The sequence below is a fragment of the Cupressus sempervirens genome, chromosome 3 (assembly GCF_028749045.1).
Source record: "Cupressus sempervirens isolate cs-2001-9-10 chromosome 3, ASM2874904v1, whole genome shotgun sequence".
In the NCBI taxonomy this organism is placed as follows: domain Eukaryota; kingdom Viridiplantae; phylum Streptophyta; class Pinopsida; order Cupressales; family Cupressaceae; genus Cupressus; species Cupressus sempervirens.
The window spans coordinates 141,327,322-141,350,126 of record NC_143120.1 but is presented as its reverse complement, the minus strand read 5'-3'; the positions used below and the strand labels follow the sequence as shown (position 1 = coordinate 141,350,126).

Here is a 22,805-nt window from a genome sequence, read left to right as displayed (position 1 = left end):
TACAAGTCATGGAGCATTTTTCTTAAGAAAGAGATTGGTCACTTGGACCAGTAACAAAAAAATTTGTACATCTCAATATCCCGTTAAAGCTAAATATATGGCTACTACAATGAATTGTAAAAATGTGCTATGGATCAAATAGCTACTCAAAGGAATCGAGGATGAAATTACTAAATATGTGGTAATTTATTATGATAATACAAGTGCTATAAACATATCAAAGAACCCTTTCATACACACAAAGATAAAGCTCATTACAATCAAGTATCTATTATGGTTCCACAATGCACAACCCCCCCCCCCCCCCCCCCCACTTTTGGCTAGGCTTTTAGGATTCCTAATCTGGGATCTACATTTTAATCTCATGCCCTAGTTCATGTCTGGGTCTTGACGGGAAAAAGCCAATTGATGAAAAGAGAGATTTATGATGAAGAAGATTGTTTTTGCAAAAATAAGGTGTGCTAGTGCATGTCATAAGGTGCATTAGTGCACCAAAAACCCTTTAAACAAATACATTTTTTGCTATGCAAATGCACAACAATGCACCTGTGCAACATCCCATGAACCCAAGTCTATTTAACTCTTCCCCCTCCCTCCTCTCCTCATTATTTTCTTCACCTTCATTGATCTCTACCAAAGCTCCAATGTGAAAAAACCACACTTGCAAGGTGTGACTCCTCTGCTTTCTCTCCTCACTGTGCTAACACAAACAAAAAACATCAAATTTTTGTACACACCAGCACACCACCCTGAGTGCCCTACTGCGCACCAAATTTTACTTCCTCCTTCACAAAACATAAAACAATAAAATAAATAACAAGTTAAAAGCAATATAGGGTACACACTCATGTACCTAATTTGGTGCACTAGTGCACACCTGTATTCCTTTCAAAATACCAACAAACATAAAAAAATAAATAAACTTAAAGCATTTAAGGTGCCCACTAGGGCACCTCATGAGGTGCGCTACTGCACAACTTAAAAGGGGAAAACACATTAAAGAAAAATTAAGCCTAAAATCATGAGGTGAGTTGATGCACATCTTATCCTTAAGGAATATTCCCAAAAATGGGTGCACCAGGTGCACCAATTTTTATGTTTTAGGGCTCTAAATTAGGTTTTTGTGATTTTCAAAGCATCTAGGTTTTTAGGTTTTTTTCAAGTTACTACTAGGGGGTCATGAATTCATTTTTCTCTAACCTTTGACTAATGGACATTCTTCTTCTTTTTAGATATTATGGCATCCTCTTCAGCTTCCTTGGGTGAGAAAATGGCACCAAAACCTATAGTCTTCAAGTTCCAAGGCGTTCCTCTAGAAAAATAAAGGTTTCATGATGATAACTCTAAGATCAAAGATATAGACTTGGGGAATACTGATTTGGGGAAATTCTTGAAGATTTTTAACAAACCCACACAGAGATCTACTATGGTTTCCACTTTGATTCATTGGGGTTTAGTGAATGCAGCATCTCACCCAGTGTCAGTGCAATCTTCAGAGCTCATTTTGATACTTGCAAAACACTTTGTCCCTGAAGAGAGGGTTGTTTAGAGTGTTACAAGAGAGATGATTCTTGATCTATGACCTAACAACATTGAGAAAGTATTCCATCTCCTGACGGTGGATCAATTTATCAAGTTAACCTATGAGGCAGTAGAGAGATGGTATAGAGAACACTTAGAAGAGGCTTCTAAGATCATCCAATCCTCTTATCTTATAGAGAAGACTCCTCTAGGGAAGACAACTAGTAAAGTGGACATGACAAGGGGATATATGAAGGAAGATATTGGATACTTAATCATACTTTTGAGTAGAGTAATGAGTCTACCGGAAGCCAGACACCTCAATATCTTCATGGTACATTTTATCGACACTATCAAGATGGAAAAGATGCCACTTGATTGGGCCACTGCTTTGAGTGAAAATTTGTGTGAATAGTTGGAGATGAAAAAGAACAAAAAGAAGTTCTACATGGTGTCCTACCTGGTGTACTTATTAGTTGCAAGAGTGACAAACTATCTAGGGCTATACAAAAGAGGTAGCATGCATGATCCTAATGCTTAGCCATATATTGTCTATCCATAATTGGTGAACAAGAGACTCTCAAGGAAGAGAAAGGAATATAAAATTGTTAAAGGTGCCTTCATATTTTCCATAATCAAATTCATAGAAGGAGATTATAAAGAGGTTATCTGATGATGCAGTGGCATAAATAATGGAATTGGTACCATGATCAACCTAAAGAAGCTTTCAATGTATCCTAGTTATAGAATTTTTCTCTTAGATATTTCACGACAACTCTCATCTGCATATGACATGGTTAGAAAACAACATAAATAGTGTTGGACATGGTCTTTGATCATAGGACCTTTTCAAGTGAAATAGAAGCAAGATATCCCTTCTTTTGAGTGTAAATGGGATCAATATATCTTGGAAGAGTACAATTTTCCACGGCCATGTTTTAATAATATCGAGAGAGTATAGTATCTAGCAGGAAAAGCATTCACACATGAAAAATCTTTTGAAGACCATTGGATGAATGCGAAAAATGTCTACAATTTTTGTATCAATAATTATTGTAGGATGACTTTGTATTTGGTAGAAAAGGCCTTAAAAATAAAGATTCCATTGCAGATATTGCAATAGGACTTAGAGGAGTTTCTTGACATTTTTTTCAACAAAGATAAAATTGGGGAATAGCCAATTGTGAATGTTGAGGTTGACAAGGAAGATAATTTTGTTGTTAACCATCAAGTGAGGCACGTCATCAAAATGACACAAGATTGGATCAAGAAACCATTTAAACTTGATCCAATACCTGAGACAATAATTATCCATGCACAAGCTCACCCAACCAAAGGTAGAGGGAAGAAAGTCACCATCCCTACCTTTGCAGCTCAATCACCAATAAGGCCCAAAATGTTATACCAACTTGACAGACCAGTTGGATATTATCACCCCAAGGAGAGAAAAGGAAAGGAAAAAAGAATGAGGAGTTCTTCTCAAAGAGTTGAGCTAGAGGAAGGTGAAATCTTGGCACCCCAACAATAAGAGGAAATAAATGTATAAGGGTTTGAGGATATAGGGGCATCACAAGTTTACAATGACCCACAATTGCCACTATTTACTTCACTTAGCAAAAATGAAATAGAAGTTGAGGTTCAGGAGGTCTCTCCACCACAACAAATAGAATAGGCATCCCCTTCTACACCCAAGAAAGGAAGAAAGATTAAAACCCATGTCAAGAAAAGGTAAAGTGTGATCAGAAGAGTAGTGCCTTTACCATCTATCTTAGAACCCATTCCTGAAGAGAAAGAAGAAGAAGAGGATGATGAGGATAACATAACTTTGAATAGGAGAACCTAGCTAGCAAGAGCCATGAAGCAAGAAAGAAGAAGAAGTTATATTGCTACACTGCCATCAATACCATAAGAACCTCTACAAGAAACTACATCAGAGGATGAAATGTAACAATGGATTGATGAGTAGGATGTGGAGGGTACTAACATATTTAAGATGTTAGATTTTGATTTCATTCTTGTAGAGATGAAATTGGTGGGAAACAAAACTAGGGATACACAGACAAATGAGCCCCAATAGGAAGACTGGATTCAAATGCCACTAGAGTCATAAGGTCCTGAAATAACTTCTTCATCCCCATTGCAAGTTTTAGTTGTGGATAAAGGCTCTGCTACTCCCCTGCCTCCAAGTACTAAAGATGAACAAATTCAAAAGGAGTAGGAGGAAGAACCACAAAAAATATCAATCAATGAAGTGTTTAGGGAAGGGAAAATGGTTCAATATCCTCAGCAAACTCCCCATGACACTGAGGTAATAATAGTGGGCTCCACTAAAATAGAGACTACAAAGGAATAGCTTTCATAAAGGGACAAGACCCCAAAAAGGAGCAATAAGGAAAAGGGGCTAGCAAAGAAAACTTCTTCATCCTCAAGAGGTAGGCCTTTGATGGAATGGGTCCCAAGGTGGTTGCACAAAGAAGTGATAAGAAATAAAAAGCCACAATTCATTGTTGATGAAGAGGATATGATTGAGTTTATTTAGGTTTTGAGAAAGCCCAAGTCTCCTTCAAGAGAGGCAAGAGAATTAACATTCATCAACAATGATAAGAATTAAGATTTTCTTGCACAAGTGGCTATCACTCCTATTGATTCAAAAATAGAAGATTTGGGTCCACAACATTATTAGATCAGAGAGGTTATGGTTGGGAAGCCCACATTGGATACAACCAAGTTAATGGTTACAATGGCGATGAAGGAGGTGTTTAGGAGCTTGGAGTAGGAAGGGGTAGAACTAAGAATGTTTTGAAGGGAAAATGAAATCCTAAAAGGATATTTAGCTGAATTTGTTGATCCCTTGGATACTGAGCACTCCAAAAATTCTTTAACTATAGCACTTTAAAGTAGAGATAGGGCAGGAGTACAACTAGATCCATTTGTGAATGCCTGACAAAAATGGTGGGTAAGTTTTGAGGAAAAGGGCATGCTTATCATCAAAGGAAATCTAAATCTACTTCATTCTATGTAGAAAAATGTAGATAAAATGGTAGCAATTTTGAAGCAACATATTAATATTATGGATGAATTACATGCATGGGGAAAAGATTTATAGGTACTACAATTCATAAAGGGGTAGAAGTATAAAATGCTTTTAGATGTATATATAGTAGAGGAGTTAGATCTAATTGATGATTAGATTGAAAAGATAGTAGATAGTAATAAAGTAATGGAAACATTAGATGCAAAAATCAATAAGCTCAAGGACCAAGCCCGAGAAAAAATGTTGCAAGCAAAGAAACACTATAGTGATGCATGTATCAACATTTTTGAAGATGATGCATGAGAGAAATTGATGCCAGTAGAGGTAGTAGCAGAGAAATTCAAGAAGATTTTTGAAGAAGCTACTTGTGATGAGGATATCTGGCGAGTGTTTAGAACAAAAGAAGCCTTGTTAGAGCTAGATACGAAACTTGGGGATTTTGTTGAGACCCATATTGAAGTAGACAACTACAGACAAAAGATCAAGGATAACTATGACACCTTACATTTATTGTATGCAGAAAAAATTGCTAATATTATTAAGAAATTCAAGGACAAGCATCCAAAATAGCTCTGGTATGAAGAGGAACAAAACCCAGAAGCTGGAATTTCAATTTTGACACTTGGTGAAATGTTTTCATTTTTGAACCTTTGAGGTGCATTGTTACATTGATGTGTTGCTGCATTAGTTTACTTTTTGGTTACAAAGTGTTGGTATATTTTTGGAGAATTCAGAGGTGCACAGGTACATTGATATGCTTCTTCCAAGGTGAGCTTTTCCAGAGGTGGGCTGATAGTTAACTGCTAGTTCCAAAATTAGAGCTTTCCATGCATTAGAAACGTATTCTAACAGTAGGTTAACTCTGATAGACACCTAGTGAAGGAGGAACTTCTATTTTTGATACTTCCTAACACTTCTACTTTGACTGAAGGATTTATTCTTCTTTTTCTCTCATAATTTCTTTGTTCTATGACATGTAAAGGCTCATGCATCCAACTAATAAATATAAAAATGGATAGAGTCCTACTAAGCACCAGTTAGATTGTTAGTTTGTATAATTGGTTTTTTTTATTAAATTAAAAGCATATTATTGCATGAAGATATCTCTCACTCTCAACACAAATTGAGGAGATGATTTCTTATAAATATAGGATTGTAATACATATTTGGGGCCACCATTTTTTTTCAATAATATTATGCTTTTGGTGCTCACATTTGGAGTCTAGTGATTCTTGCCTAAATGTGTCATTATTTTGTTAATGTATGTTCATGGAATTGTGATTGAGCTAAAATTTTATTTCATTGTTTCTAGTTTGCAATCTTTAAATTCCAATGTTTTCTATGGTTTTATGAATTCCGCTGACGTATCTAGCTCTAAAAGAAATAACCAAATTGTTCCTACATAACTCTTTGTCTCGCATGAGTGCACTTTTTGTGGCCTTGCAATTCAATGAAGAGTGAAACATCATATGGTTATTAAATTTCCCATCGACAATTGCATCAGTGGAATCAAGGAAGCACTACTCCTATTTTCATTGGTTACCCACCGATTTCTTCGAAAGCTTAACTCGCAGACATGTCTTTTCCAAAGCTTATGTCCATTAGGATTTTACTTTCATGCTATTTTCTTTAAGGTTCTTGTTATTTTCTATACTAACCCCTTGTTAAATTAGGAATTCATATTAGTTTAATTATTAGATTTTATTCATAAGTAAACATAAAATAAAAAAATGTACTTCTTTTGCATGTTTTATTTTGAAGAAGTGAATAGATTGTACATCTCATCTGAAATCATTCAAACTAGTAAAGGTCTCCTCGTGAGCAAAAACATTTATCTTCAACTAAGTAGATTCTAGTACATCACAAGATCGCCTAGAAACTTGAAGTCAATACACAAGATTGACTTTTCAAGAGAGGAGTTCAAAAGAATTCCTACCATTTAGCATTGTGCATAATGATACCTTAATAGAAGTAACTCTAGAAGGAGGGCCTAATTTTGATTTTTGGAATAGAAGAAAAATTTGTCAAAGTTTCAAAATTCTACACTTTTTACAAAGTTCAAAAAAAATTTTGAGTTTTTGAGAAATTAGGGTGTGTTGCTACATTGGTGCACTAAATTTTGTGGTGCACCTCATTTTGTGAGAAAGTGTACATCTGCAGAGGTGCTCTTTTTCTAGAGTTGATGCAAACTGGAGGGTTTTGATCTAGAATCCCCATTGCAGTGAGCTCTAAGATCTTCACCAAGTGCAGAAAAGTTTCTTTAGCTTACCCATTTTTGCAAACCATGTAGTGACAAAGGAATATCTCAAATTCAACCACTTCCATTCAAAATTTCATCACCTTCTTCAACTCTCCCTCCACTTCAACCACCTAAGGGACCACCAAATATTCCAACAGTTCCACCTCCACAACAACCACCTTTAGGTCCGCCAAATCCTCCAATGGCTTTCTTTGCAAATGTTATAGATTCACCAATCAACTTGAGAGGTGCACTCCATGACCTTCCCAAGAATCCCAAGAAGTTTTTCCCAAGGTTCATTTATGGAGAAACACAAACTGCCAAAGATCACATCAAAGTATTCAAAGAAATTTGCAAATGAAAAAAAATTGCCAATGAGGATGTGGTTCTTCATTTATTCCCCTATTCTTTGGAGGAAATTGCCATTAATTTGTACATTAATTTGCCACTTGGATGTATTGGAGATTGGGATTCTTTCAAAAAATTGTTCTTGGAACAATTCAAAACTTTCATCAACCCAATTGTGATACATCAACAATTTATATCAATCAAAAGGGACCCAACTAAGAAAGTTTCACACTTCAACCATTGCTTTCATATGGCATGTAAAAAACTAGAAACACCATACACTATACTAGTTGAAGCTGCCATTTAGATATATCTGAATGCTATGGACAATCTTACTACTATTTTTCTAAAAAGACTCCCTGTAGCAAATATTGACACATTGGATAAAGTCTTCACAGAAGAAATTACCTTTACTAAGAAAGCTAATCCTAATGGAGGAGTATTAATGCTTCCAACTCAAGCTATCATAGCAATGCCAACATACCATGTTGGAGTAGCCATGATGCCTAGTCAATTCATATATATGAACCTAGTTCCATTACAACAGGCACCTGCTCCAAAAAACCCCACTCTTACATTTCCAAGGTATGAACCTCTAAAAGTTGCCTTCTTTGAGAAAAAGGCGACAGTCCCTGCTGAAGAAAACAATAGCTTTGTTTCCAAATTTGGTCAGATGAAAATGACTATGTCACACATGAACAATGAATTGACTCATTTAAGGTAGTCACAAGGATAGAATAAAAAATTTCAAAGGAACAATTTTGGTACTTACAACAACAATTATGGCAAAAATTATAACAAAAATTTCAATGGAAACAACAATAGTGGGAACAACAATGCAGGAAATAGTAATGGAGAGAACAACCTCAATCCTCCTGATTGTAATAGTGGCTTCCAAAGATAGAAATGACAGTGGAATATCCATCCGAATAATGGAAGCATTCCTGTAAACAATAATAATAAAATTGTTTAGTATACAAATATTAATCAGTATGACAATGGTCAAAATGCATCTAACAATGATGGTTTGTACTATAATGGAAATCAAGAGATGCCTCAAAGTTCACAAGTAAATGGCAATGCTCATCTTGTACAATTTAATCCTATCCTATTAGAATCCTATGATTAGAGTTCTCATTCCAAATTAGTCATGAAACTAACTTTCAACATGAAGAGATGTTTGCTCTTCATAACAACAATTGAAATACATACAATTTGAGAAGTAGAAAAAAACCTATGATAGATGGAATTCCTCTAGCTTCACAACCAACTTCTCTCGATCTAAGGGTGAGTAACAATCTGGTGCCACTTAGGCTACCATATGCACGATTGCAAAATTAGGACCAAGGGAATATACCTTCAATATTGAAAAACCCTACTTGATCTACTAAAAAGTATAGTGTCGTAGAAGATTTGAAATGAACAAAGGCCAATATGTCCATGTTTGGCATGTTGCAAAATTGTCCACAACAACGAGAAGCACTCATGAAGACTCTAGATCATACGAAGACTCCCCATAATATGAACATTGTCCCTCAGAAGACAATATCTCAACAGGTTAATGCTATGGAAGTAATGCCCACTATGTGTAAAGACAAGGTGGAGGTGCCCACGTTTTTTCTTAGCATTAGGATATATGGAAAGAATCTTCACAATTTCTCAATTGATTCAAGAGCCTCATGTAATGTCATGCCACTATCAATAGAAAAAAGATTAAAGGTTAGTCCTTCACCTTCCAATAGGATAGTGATATAGTTGGACAAAACGGAGGTCAAAGACATCAAAGTATGGAAAGATGTTCGAATACAGTTGGTTGTCAATCCCCAGATTCACGATGTCATTTATATACATGTGGTTGATATTCTAGAGTCATATGGACTACTTCTAAGTAGAGAATGGAATAAATTCCTAAGAGGATGGTTTCCTATGGATTTCACCCAGTTACGATTACCATGGAAGGGATTGAACAATCAAAACAAGATAGATGCAGAACCCAAATTGAAAACAATGATTATAGAATACAACTCTCTAAATAAGGTGGCATTCCTACAATCAGATTTGGGCTCATTTAAAATGATGGCATTTGATATGATTCCTAGAAAAGTATCAAGTGATCAAGATAAAGAACTCAAGATATTGATCCCAAATGATGAGATCATGACACAGTTCATAGATAGTATAGTGGCTAATTTATAGTGCTTAGGAGAGGAATTTAACCCTAGTATCCTACTTCTTCTAGGATTTTTCTAACTACATAAAGTTAGTCACTCTGAATTTAAATGCCCATTGTGTCAAGAAGCAGTCGCAAAGGTGTTAACACCCATGATACAAGACAAGGATAATAAAATTCTAGAAGATGAACCTATGGAAAATAAAAGTCATATAAACTCATCTAAATCTGTAGAAAAGATTGAAGAGGAAATCAAAGATCTAAATTTATCATTAATGGTACTTCTTCAGATGGTGGAGGTTTATCTTCTCCTCCCCCAAGAATGGTCAAATTTTAGAGAAGATGGTACGTGAAAGGTCAAGGGTGGACTTCAGTAGTGATTCATCTTGAACCTAAGGTTGATGAAATCAAAGAACTGATAGGGGAAATTCAAGACAAATAATAAAAGCATACACTTCCTCTATTAGGAATTCGCAATGGAGAATTGTCAACTCCATCCTGTCGGAAGTTACAATGGGTCCCTAAGAAACAATCATTCCAAGCTCAAGTAAAAAAGAAACTAAGGAAAAACAAGCACAAGGTTAGAAAAACCAAGGAGGATCCAATTTGGACACTTCACTTCAATGGTTCCACATGCAAATTAGGGGTTGGTGTAGGTATTGAATTGGTTAACCCAAAAGGTAAGTCTTTTTTACACATCATACCAATTATAATTTAGATGTACTGATAATGTTGTAGAATATGAAACATTGATCCAAAGACTTCTCTTTGCACTAGAGAAAGGAATTACAGCTCTCATAATTGAGGGAGATTCTTAGTTGGTTATACAACAAGTGAAATTTCTATACTCTTGCAACAACAAAAGGTTACTTGCTTACAAGAAAAGAGTATGGGATTTACAAGATGATTTTAAAGCTTTAAACATAAGGTCCATTCCAAGAAGGAAAAACATGGTAGCAGATGCTCTTGCTATTTCAAAAAGTGCATTACAACCAATTGAAAGAATGAAATTGAAAATATTTTAGTAGAGTTGGTTACTGTTCCATCTATTCTAGACAATATTAAAAACTTTCAAGTCTTTTAGGATGATCAACACATACTTGACTTTATCATGTGCAACGACCACTTTAAAGGGCAAGAAATTGATGACACTCTGGATGAAAAACCTAAGGATGATGAACTTGAGGAAGAATATGGGATCCTAAATCTAAAGACCAACACTATTCCTAAGGGTATGGTTGAGTTGAAATGCATTTTTGATCGTGATAAATCAGCACTTAATAAAAGAATGACCCAAGAAAAGGGGATCAAGGAATGTAATGTGTACAACTTAGGTACCGATGAAGATCTGAGAATGGTTCGGATAGGCAAAGCATGCAATATACAAGAAAGGGAAGATATGCTCAAACAACTTACTGAGTATAAATATGTTATTACTTGGAGCTATAGAGAGCTAAAGATGTATGACCCTTAGATTATTACCCATGATATCTTGTTCAAACCAGATCCCAAACCTTTCTGGAAAAGATAAAGACCTGTTAACCCTATCATTGAACCACTGATAATGAACAAAGTTAAGAAGCTACTAGATGCCAAGATCATCTTCCCCATTCATCATTCCACATGGGTGGCTAATTTGGTCCCTCTATGGAAGAAGACTGGAGAAATTCATCTTTGTGTTGATTTTCATAACTTGAACCTGGCATCTCAAAAGGACAATTATCCTTTACCCTCACTAGATGAGGTTCCACAAATTGTGAATGGTTCAAAGATGATGTCTTTCTTAGATGGATATTCAAGATATAATCAAGTGATGGTCAATGAAGAAGATCAACTAAAGATGTCTTTTACAACTAAATGGGGAATTTTAGCCTACAGAAGAATTCCTTTTGGACTGATTAATACAGGTGCTACATTTAAATGAGCCACGGATGAAGCTTTTAAGTGATTGGTCAATAAGTACATAGTTATCTACATGGATGACTTAACTATCTTTTCAAAGGATTGAAGCACTCACATTGCTAATTTAAGGTAGGCATTCAATAGATGTCGTAAATACAACATATCTCTCAATCCCAAGAAATTTTCATCTGGGGTCACTAAAGGAAAGCTCCTAGGTCATATCATTTCTAAAGTTGGAGTCTCCATCAATCTTGATAGAGTTGAGGCTATTCTAAACTTATCACCACCCCACGGTCAGAAGGAACTCAAGTCTTTCTTCAAGAAGATAAATATTGTGTAGAAATTCATAAGCGAATTTGCAGAAATACTCTGCCCCCTTAATGATTTACTCAAAAAGGGAGCTAAGATAGAATGGGTTTTGGAAATTAAAAACTCATTTAAGGATATCAAAGTGGCTATTTCCATAGCCTTGATACTCGTAAGTCCTAACTATGAGCTTTCTTTTAAGATATATTCTTTTGCTTCAAAACATTCATATGCTAGGATCTTAACACACAAAAAAATAAAATGAAGATGATAGACCTATTGCTTTTATGATTTGTCCCTTGACAAATGCCTAGTTGAATTATTCTAACCTTGACAAATAGTCTTTCACTTTGATCAAGGCAATAAAGAAGCTCTACTATTACATACTAATAAGTAAGGCGTATGCAATCATACCTGATCCAATAGTAAAGACATTATGATGCAAAATGAACTTGGTGAAAGATGAGGGAAATGGATGACAATACTTCAACAATTTGATTTAGAAATTCAACCCATATGGCTAGTTAGAGGTCAAGGGTTATCAAAAATAATAGTTGATAACCAAGTTGAGAATGAAAAGGAATTCAAGTTTGATAGTGAAATGAATGAGAATGACCAAAAGAAAATGATAGTATTTCAAGTTGATATTGATTAGGGTGTAGTAACGGATGTCTAGTACCAAGATATTGTTTATTACCTATTGAAAAACTAGTACCCTAGTGGAATGAATAGTTCACAATGTAGGGGACTTAAGATGAAGTGTGAGTCTTATATGTTGCATGACAGAAAGTTGTACAAAAGAAATTATGAAGGAATCTACCTAAAATGCTTTGGACATGAGGAAGCAAAGGAAGTTTTAGAATAGTTTCACAATAAGTATGGTATAGGGCATGGTTCTGCAGAAGTGACTGCTCCTATGATTTTAAGATCGGGTTATTTTGGCCCACAATATTCAAAGACACTTTTGAACATGTATGTTCTTCCCATATTTTCCAAACTATTGCTAACAATGAAAGACACCTAGCAATGTCATTACAACTAATCTATGAGATACGACCCTTTGCAAAGTGGGGGCTGGATTCCATTGGTCTAATCAATCCACCATCATCTACTAGACACACTTTTATTCTCACAACCACAGATTATTGTACAAGATGGACAAAAGCATAAAGTTTCAAAATTGGACTGCTAAGTTGGTAACAAATTTGTTGGATGAATATATTGTTACCAGATTTAGGAAGCCATTTGCCCTTGTATACGATAATAGATCAGCTTTTGCATCAATATTCTTGACTCAATGGGCATTCAAAAATAATTTTATTATCAATTTCTAATCAAATTATTACCCACAAGGAAATGAGGTAGCAAAATCTATGAACAAGAACTTGATCACGGTAATAAGATAGTTATTGAAGGAAAATCCTAAATATTGGCATCCACAACTCAAATACACTCTATGGATAGATTGTTTAAGAGTCAAGAATACTTTGGGGACATCTCCATATTTTCTTGTTTATAGAAAAGAGCCAGTATTCCCATTAAATCTTGGGATCCCTATTTTGAAATTCATGAGTGGGTATGCTAAAGATGCTTACAAAGTACAAATCAAATTGATGAATCTTTTAGAGATGGATGAAAAAAGGATAGCTACATTGGAGCACATGGCTCAACATCCAGCTGTCATGAAGAGATGGTTCAATAAGAGGGCCACAATAAAATCTTCCAAAATATCTAACCTTGTTCTACTCTAGGATAAGGTGAAAGGAAATCCAGGCAACCACACCAAGTTTAAACGCTTGTGGATTGGTCCCTATCAGATCATGGGAATTCTAGGAGAAAACACTTTTAGGCTAAGTTCCTTACAAGAGGAATTAGTTCCATTGCTAATCAATGGGGAATTTCTAAAACATTATTTTGAATCCTCTAAAAAAAAAATTAGATAGTGTATTTATTTTATGCAAGTGTGTTTGCTTTCAGTTGCTTGTTTTCTATCAAAGTTGTATCTATCCAAGGGGTAGGTGCACTCAGGATTTTATCTTGACATATCTTACTAACTACTCTTTTGGTTTCAATTTTAGGAAGAGTTATTTCTTTGTGAAAACATTTTGATGATGGTGTGTCTTATACTAATTGAGGAACAAATATTACTCGCAATAACTGGCGACTTTCAGTTTTGAATCCAGGATTATAGATTAATAAGTTCTCAAAACTTTGCAAACTTAAAATATTGATTCTCTCAAGTGTTGTCAAATCAAGGTTGAAGACAAAAAGGGACGATCCAAACCACAATTGGCTCAAACAGAAGGGTCTTCTCGAAGGAATTGCAAAGATCATTATTTGGCATGAGAGTTTCTAAAAGTTCTAAAAGAGGAATGCAAGGGATGTTCACAAGAGATTGAATCCAAGAAATGATACTGATGTCTTGGCCACATAGTCTAAGCATGGTAAGGATATAGAAAGAAAACAAACAAAAGAGAAAAGAATGGTGTTAAGAATGAAGGATTCATAAAGGTCTAAAAGAAAGGTAATTAGATAAAAAGGATATGTTATCCAATACCAAAAAATTAATTCATCCAAGAATCAAATGGTGACATTATGAGCTACATGAAGAAAGTATTCTAAAGATTTCCTAGGACTTCAAATGAAAAAGTGACAGCTCGCTAAGAGCCCTAGAACTAATTCTCTCATCTGGTTAGACAAATGATCAATACAACAAATTTCATGAAGATTCCTAATGAATGAGCTAGATGGGGTAGAAGACTATTTCTAAGTTGTTAGAAGCTTCTGATAGACTACATCCTAAGATGTCAAAATAAATTAACACATAAATCACACACTAGGCTTGGTCATTTTGGATCCTAAAGTTTTGATTGTGAAGTCATTCAAAATATGCTTGGAATGTTCAAGATTCACTTGGTGTTTGACACATGGGTACACCAAATGCACCTATAAGGTGCACTAGGTGTGCTAATTTTTATTTTTTAGGGCTCTAAATTAGGTTTTTATGATTTTTAGAGCATCTAGGTTTCTAGGTTTTGTTCAAGTTAGTACTAGGGGTTTATGAATTCATTTTTCTCTAACCTTTAACTAATGGATGTTCTTCTTTTTTGAAGATATTATGGCATCCTCTTTGGCTTCCATGGGTGAGAAAATGGCACCAAAACATGTCATCTTCAAGTTCCAAGGTGTTCCTCCAGCAAAATCAAGGTTTCATGATGATAACTCTGAGATCAGAGATACAAACTTGGGGCATACTGATTTGGGGGAATTCTTGAAGATTTTTAAAAACCCCATTGAGAGATCTACTATGGCTTCCACTTTGATTTGTTCAGGTTTAGTGAATGCAACATCTCACCCAGTGTTAGTACAACCTTTAGAGCTCATTATGACACTCGCATAACCCTTTGTTCCTAAAGAGAGGGTTGTTAAGATTGTTACAAGAGAGATCATTCTTGATCTATAACCCAACAACATTGAGAAAGTATTCCATCTCCCAAGGGTGGATCAATTTATCAGGTTAATCTATGACACAGTAGAGAGATGGTGTAGAGAACACTTCTAAGAGGCTTCTGAGATCATCCAATCCTCTTATCTTATAGAGAAGACTACTTTGGGGAAGACAATTGCTAAATTTGACATGACAAGGGGATATATGAAGGAAGATACTGGGTGCTCAATCATACTTTTGAGTAGAGCAATGGGTCTGCCGGCAGCCAGACACCTAAATATCTTCATGGTACATTTTATCAAGACTATCAAGATGGAAAAGATGCCACTTGATTGGTCCACTACTTTGAATGAAAATTTGTGCGAATAGTTGGAGACAACAAAGAACAAAAGAAAGTTCTACATGATGTCATACTTGGTGTACTTAGTGTATAAACCTAAATCTGATTACATCAATAGGTAATCATATTTAGTCATCTCCTAGGACATTATTGATTAAATATTTACTATTTAATTAATTAATCTTCATCCCCTAGTTAATTTATTTTTTTAATTAACTATAGTCCAATTGATAAAATCAAATGATCACCCAAAATCAATTTATCAATTAAATCCCCCTTCCCCTATTAAATTGAATAAATCATCAAATCTATTCAATTTAATTCCATACTCCCCATTTTATTAAATAAATCATTTAATAAAATATCTAAAATCCTAAGAGCCTCCCTAAACCCTATCCTAACCCCTAATCCAACCCATTCACACATACTAACCTCACTTAGCCACCTAACTAACCCATCCCATCAAATCTAAGCCACTTACCCCCTAACCCCCCTTCTAAGTAAATCCTAATCTCCCTCCTAAACATGTGAAAACTTTAAGTAAGGGTTAAGACTTGCTAACCCAAACCAAAGTCAACAAACTCATCCTCACCCTCACCCTCCGACATTTATGACTCTTGCACCTCTCCCATCCTCACTCATGACTCTTACATACTCAACCACCCTCTTCAAGCCTTTGACCAACCCTTATCCTATCCTCTCACACTCATCCTCCTTGTGACAAGTTTCACCTCCCCATTGGTGCTAAACTAGCACAATCCTTGTGCTCCCTTTTGAGTGCATCCTAACCCGCCCTCACTATCTCATCATCTTGACATATTGGCCATCCATTTCTCCAACCCTTGGCCTATAAATTGAACCTCCTCCCTTCACAAAATCATCCACTTTTCATGCAAAGTTATAATGCTATTTTGAGAGCCTAATAACTACCAAAATACCATCATAATGCTGAAATCCTTCCATACCTCCATTGTTGAAACCCTAATCCACACCCATATTTGATCATCACCCATCTACTTGGAGCTTGAGCACAACGTGAGCATACATCCCCTCTCATCAGGGACATAGCTTCATCATCATGAGAAGCACTTGAGGAGTTTAGCATCTTTGGCATTAAAGAACATTATGTGCAAACACTTCAAATTTGGGGCTTAAAATAAAACTTCATCAAATCTGGAATGCCTTAAAGATTTAAAATGCTCTTATTCCCTCGATTTAATTTTGTTGGTGATGTTGTGAAGTTGGAAAGAATCTTATATGCTAAACAAGTGTGTTTTCAAAAGTTGTAGAGTAGAGCATTAAAGTGTCCAAATAGCAATGAACCCCATGTCTTGCGTGTTTTGAGATTGTGCATTTTCGTGCATCTTAAACTTCTCTCTTTTCATGCAAAGTAAGACCATTAAATTACATGACACATCTACTGAAAGTTGTTAGGAAGATCATCCACAACAACTTAGGAGTGCTTCTAGCGAGTTCATCCACCTTGTAGAAGCGCATCCCCTTTGGTGAGAAGCTCAAATTGGTAAATAGTCTGGCTGGTATATAAATGAGGGGAAGGGTAAACCTTCTCACTCCATCTCTTCAGTTCAAGTGGCATGTTTTTGGGGCTAGTCTAAGGTGGGAAAACTTTCCCATGATTTTAGCATGTCCGAAATAGACCCTTAAGTGGATCACAGCCAGTAACAATCGTTGCAGAGACTCCACAAACCCATTTACAACCCTCTTAGTCTAAAATATCTCACTTTCTTTCATGGTATGTTATTCACGATGCAAGGGAAATAGCATCCCTCAACATTACTCACCATTGTGCTCCCCTGGCAGAGGCATATGACCACTTGGGTTTCATCTCCAAGGGTTTTTGTTCTCGCAGAAGGGGAACTTCTATTTGTCAAGCCTTGAAGGTTCTTTGATGTGTATCCTTTGTCGATTGACTCTTGTATCGACTCACCTCTTCGATTATAGGGAAATATTGCACTAGAACTAGGAGACATCAAGTTGTGGGCCGTTGAATAACATATGACAATCAAATTCTAACTTGTAGGGATAAAGTGTGTGTTTGAACTATCTTAAATTGTGCTCAAGACCTATGAAAATATTTGTTGAACATACACAATTCAGTGGTTACTATCAAAAAAATCCTTTTTCTAAAGAGATCAACTGTTTGTATTTCTCAAAGTTGCTTTTTCCTTTGAGAAATTGTTTGCTCATTTATCCCTTTATTCGAAGAAAGAAAGTTTCACCTTCATCATTTCAAAAAAACATTTGTGAGCAAGTCCATTCGCAACAACTACTTGTCTCGCTGGTCCAATTTTGTCCATTTGTTTCAAAGTGATCTACTTATTCCCCTTAAAAATCACGAAGAAGAACCTAAGTTATAAATCCTTTTTTGGCCCAAAGTCTTTCTCTTTTTTAAAAATACTTTTCCATTTACCCTACTTGACCAAAAATATCACAAATTTTATCTTTGAGAGACCTCACCTTCATATGTAAGAAACAATTCTTAGCAAGCCCACTTGCAACATCGTACTTTTAAGTTTACCTTTTTCCTACACTTATTACCTAGAAAATACTCCACAAAAATTCTAGCTACCAACAAACCCTTTTTTCTCTAAAAGGATCCAACAGTTGCTCTTTTCAATATATCTTTTGCTACCAATCTACTTGATCAAAAATGACACATTTTTCCTTGCTTAGAAGATAGTTAGCTAAATTCATCTTGAAAAAAATCCAAAACTTGCTATTTCTTAATTGATTTATGTTCCAACCCAAGGTCTAGAAGGTATACTTACCATAGTCACTACCTCCAAAAACCCCATAGTTGTGATTTAAATCCTTGGAGATATCTCATGTCAAGCCATCCCAAGACCCCTAACCCTAGGATTGCCAAATTGGATTAGATTGATAAAGACAGAGCTGAGGTAGCATTACAAATTGAATTGGACTACAAAATCCAAAACCTAACCCTTCAATGTGGTGTTCATATGAGCCTTATGAACAAATCTAGTGTTACTCATTCTAATTAGGTCCTTCCTTTCTACACACACACTTACACACTTATAGGTTTAGTCTCTCATCTAGGAATTGCACTATCCTATTTAGGCATTTGAAGTTAGACCATATCCTCTCATCTTAGGTTATTTAAGAAGAATCCTCCAAATGCATTTTTAAAATCTTAGTCTTATTTCCTCACTCACTTAGAAACATTTTTGCATCCCATCTTTCATCATCCTAAGTATCCTTGAAACACACCATTTGCTAGAAACAAGGTTTTCATTAGTACCCAACATCACCTTGAGCTGAAGATTAGGGTCACACTTTTCACATCACCATCACATTTCCACATTCATATCTTAGGAAAACACAAGTTTCTTGCACTTAGCACCATATCATTTAAACTTCCTTAGTATCATCCCTCACTACATTTACAGCTTTAGGAAAAAGCATCCTTTCATGCCACCCACCACACGTTTTGGTAGGAACACACAGAAAAATGAAGATATGGATCCTGGTCATAGTGGTAACACATCTCGAGCTTTAGCATACTCTGTAGTATCCATGACATCATCAGACCCACCACGATGAATCCCAGAAGAACCAAGATCATCCATAGATTTTGAGGCTTTCATGAACCTGCCTAGTCACACTACCATTGTAAATGCCATCATAGATCGCAGCAACGAAACCATCATGGAAAATTTCTTATGGGATAATGTTGGTGTCTTTGAGTTTAGACGTCCACCACCTATTGACATAACAGATCCTACTCACCCATTGTTTGGATGGTAACCACCTTAGATAGAACTAGTAGACCCAAATATACCCTTGACCCAGGTGCCAGTTTCCATTCCACAAAACACTCAACCCATTCCCACTCAACCATTAGTGCATACTACATCTCAACCAACCTCAAGTATACCATTTGCATCTATTTTCACCACTCACTTTTTTGCTCCACCAAATCCTCCATTTGCATCTAGTAGCACTACATTTTCACTTCCACCCCATATCACATCTAGTCCATTTTCTACTCAGATACTACCATTAGGGTTCAATACCTCATCTTCCATCCCACTGAACATCACTATCAACCCCTTTGTAACTAGCCAAAGCTCTTCAGTCGCATTTCCTTTGGGACCTTGGAATACTACTACAACACAAGCACCTATCACTAGTCTTCCCCATAGCACTGTAGTCACATCCACACATCCGACACTGTCATCCACTACTTCACATAGCTATTCACTCCCACCCCTCACTAATTATTTCTCCATGCCACCTTTAGGCAATAGCCCAAATCCACTATCACTATAGTTCCCTACAGTAAACACTTTGCCACAAATTAACTACCTTGTGCCTGTTCCAAATCAGTCCTACTCTGAAGTAGGCACACAACCCACATATATTGGGCATGGTATATATTCCTAGAGCATACCACAAGCATTATCCACATTACCACCATTTCAACTACATTCTTCACATCAGGAGTATGCCCAAGCACCCACATAGAACTATCTCAAAGGGCAGCAACCTTATAGTTATCTACCACACCAACCTCAACAAATGCAACAGTATGCACAACCCACATTCTAGCAAACCATAGCATCCACTCTGCTAGTAATGCAAACTATTTTTCCACAGATGCCATACGATCATTGGAGTTCTCCATCTCACACTTCAGATTCTAGCACATATCCTACATCGAGGGCACTTGGATCGGGGGCATCCGCTCCTCCACTTGTAAATTTTGAATGGGAAGAGATGAAAAATGCTCTCAAAGCCCTCAAGGATGGGACAGACACCAAATTTGAAAATGATTGCCCATAACCTTTTGATAGGACTATCACATTGACTCCATTTGCTAAACATTTTGAGATCCCCAAGTTTGAAAAATTTACGGGGAAAAGTGATCCAGTCACGCATGTTAAGGAATTCTATATGCACTGTTAGGAGGTCACTTATAATGATGTGTCCCTCATGCGGTTATTTCCCAAGAGCCTTAGAAGACCAGCCTTGGAATGGTTCTGTCGTATCCCTCAAGGTACTATTAAATTTTTTGCAAAACTTTTTGAGGTCTTTGTGGGTTAGTATACCCATCTCGTTGAAACTAAATTATCTGTAGTAGACCTCACCCACACTAAAAAAAAGGGAGGAGAAAGCCTTGCAGAGTACTTACAATGCTAGCAGATCCTCACAACAAGGATCTCTTGTACCATCCCTAAGCATCATCTTGTAAAGATGTTCATAAACAATGCACACCCAAGCCTTGCTCATCATATGGTTATGAACTATTTGCAAACATACAAGGACATCAAATAAAAAGGAATGGGCCTTGAACGAGGCCTCATTAAGGATGGTGTCATCAGATTGTACAAAGAAAACACCCAAGACTATGGTCCAAGAAATGACAAAACACGATATTAGAACAAAAACAAGAATACAATGATAGATGGTGCCACTAACACTCGATAGGTCCATATTGTTGGGGTGGCTGCCAATGTTCCCACCAAATTTTTCCAATAACAAATTTATCAACAACAACCCCCTATGTATCACTAGCCACCCGTGCAAACTCATCAGCAAATACTTGTTCCTCATAATCAAACTAATGCTATCACACTATCGGTAGGTAGTAAACCTCGTGTTTATAGGAAACCATGAACATACACCCCATTAGGGGAACCTCTTGATACAATCTTCAAAAAATTGGCAAAAGATAACCTTGTTTGGTATCCACAAACACAACCCTTAGAACCTAATTAGTCTAGAACATCCTAGTACAAAGATAATGAATATTGCAAATTCCATCGTGTCAAAGGGCACACTACCCTTAAAAGAATGCAACTTAAGGATTATGTACAAGAGCTCATTGACTGGAAAGAGATCATAGTGGGGGCACAACTTTCACCTCATGCAAGATTAATGATGTATCAAAATGCTTTCCCTCCTCACAACACAAATCTGGGAAAGGCACCTACAAACCCTCCTATCAACAAACCTAACAATGCTCTAAGTAAATAAGGTGACAATCGCGACACATCTCTAAATTATACCTCAGCATATTTAGACTATAGTAGCTTAATTGGTTCCATATCACAAGTTGAACCATCTATCAATGTCATCAATATCAAAGGCCCAGACACTCAATGTGCAGTTGCTACCCATCAAACGCAACTCAATGTAGCTGGTCCACCTATATCCACACAAATCAGACCACCATCAACATGACCACCTCCATCTCACGTATCTCCATCAAAATCACCTTCACTAGGGCCACAATACAACATCTTGGAACAACTTGGAAACACGCTGGCCTAGATCTCCATCCTGGATCTCTTACAGACAAGCCCACTTTATCAAGAGATCCTTGACAGCACTCTATGTGAGTCATGTGTCCCCTCTGACATAAATGCCACTGAGTTTTGCAACTTGGTTGGCCATCTTTAAGCCTCATGTGCCTCATCCTTCAAAAACACTGATATTCTAGTAGTTGAACCCAATCACATCCTCCCACTTCGCATCATTGTCATGGTTTTTGACTTTGCAGTTAAATGTGTCATGATAGATAATGGATCAGCTCTAAACCTATGTACTCTAAAATTCATCAAATAGGCAAGATATACTAAAGAAAATATCATCAATGAGGTGATCACCATCAAGGCATATGATAATTTGGATTGTACTACTAAAGGAACCATCTTGCTCCCTATCAGAGTCGGTCCAGCCACTCAAGAAACACTTGGTCACATAGTTGATCTTAATCTTCCATCTAACATCCTCCTCAATCATCCATGGATTCATGCCATGAAGGTTGTTCCATCCACATATCATCAGCGCATCAAATTTTTGCATAATGGCACTGAGATAACCATCCATGCAGATCCTAAACCCTTTTCTTATTGCAATGCGATTGAAGCTTCATACACCAATCACTGTCTTGGGATCAAAATTGGTACCACCACGATGAGTTCCTCTAGCACCTACCATGATTTGGACACAATTTTACCTCCACTCTTTCCATAATTAAGATCAACTACCAAGGTTGTGGCGAGTATAGTCTTACAGATGCTTTTTCTATCGGTGCTCTACCACTTGATCCACATACTCAAGGATGCTCGACACATCAAGGGTCCATACCAAAAACCACATCTTGAATCCACCAGCTAGGCCCTATCACATTTGTCACCAAAACTATCCTTGATGGAGCAGAAAATGCACTAGTAACTAACACATGGCTATACAAAGAGCCAGCTCCTAAAAGTGAAGCACTTCTTGATCACTTTAAACAGAAATATCCTTGGTCACATCGCTTGGCCACGGAGCAATGGGATTATCAAGCAGGTGGTTTAGGCCACCAGGACTCAGGTATGAGATAGCCTATAGAAGCACACCAAGGGTGTAAAACCAAAGTCTTGGGCTATGGACTCCTCGTAACTGGGGGCACTATAACAGAAGGCCATGCCTTTATGAACATCGAAAACACTCTCGTTGAGGTTGAAG

At 36.6% G+C, this 22,805-nt stretch overlaps 1 pseudogene; it reads right to left on the bottom strand.

The window, feature by feature from the left end:
* LOC149565154 (protein CTR9 homolog) overlaps nt 1-22,805 on the bottom strand; it is a 133,432-nt pseudogene that overhangs the window by 98,327 nt on the left and 12,300 nt on the right.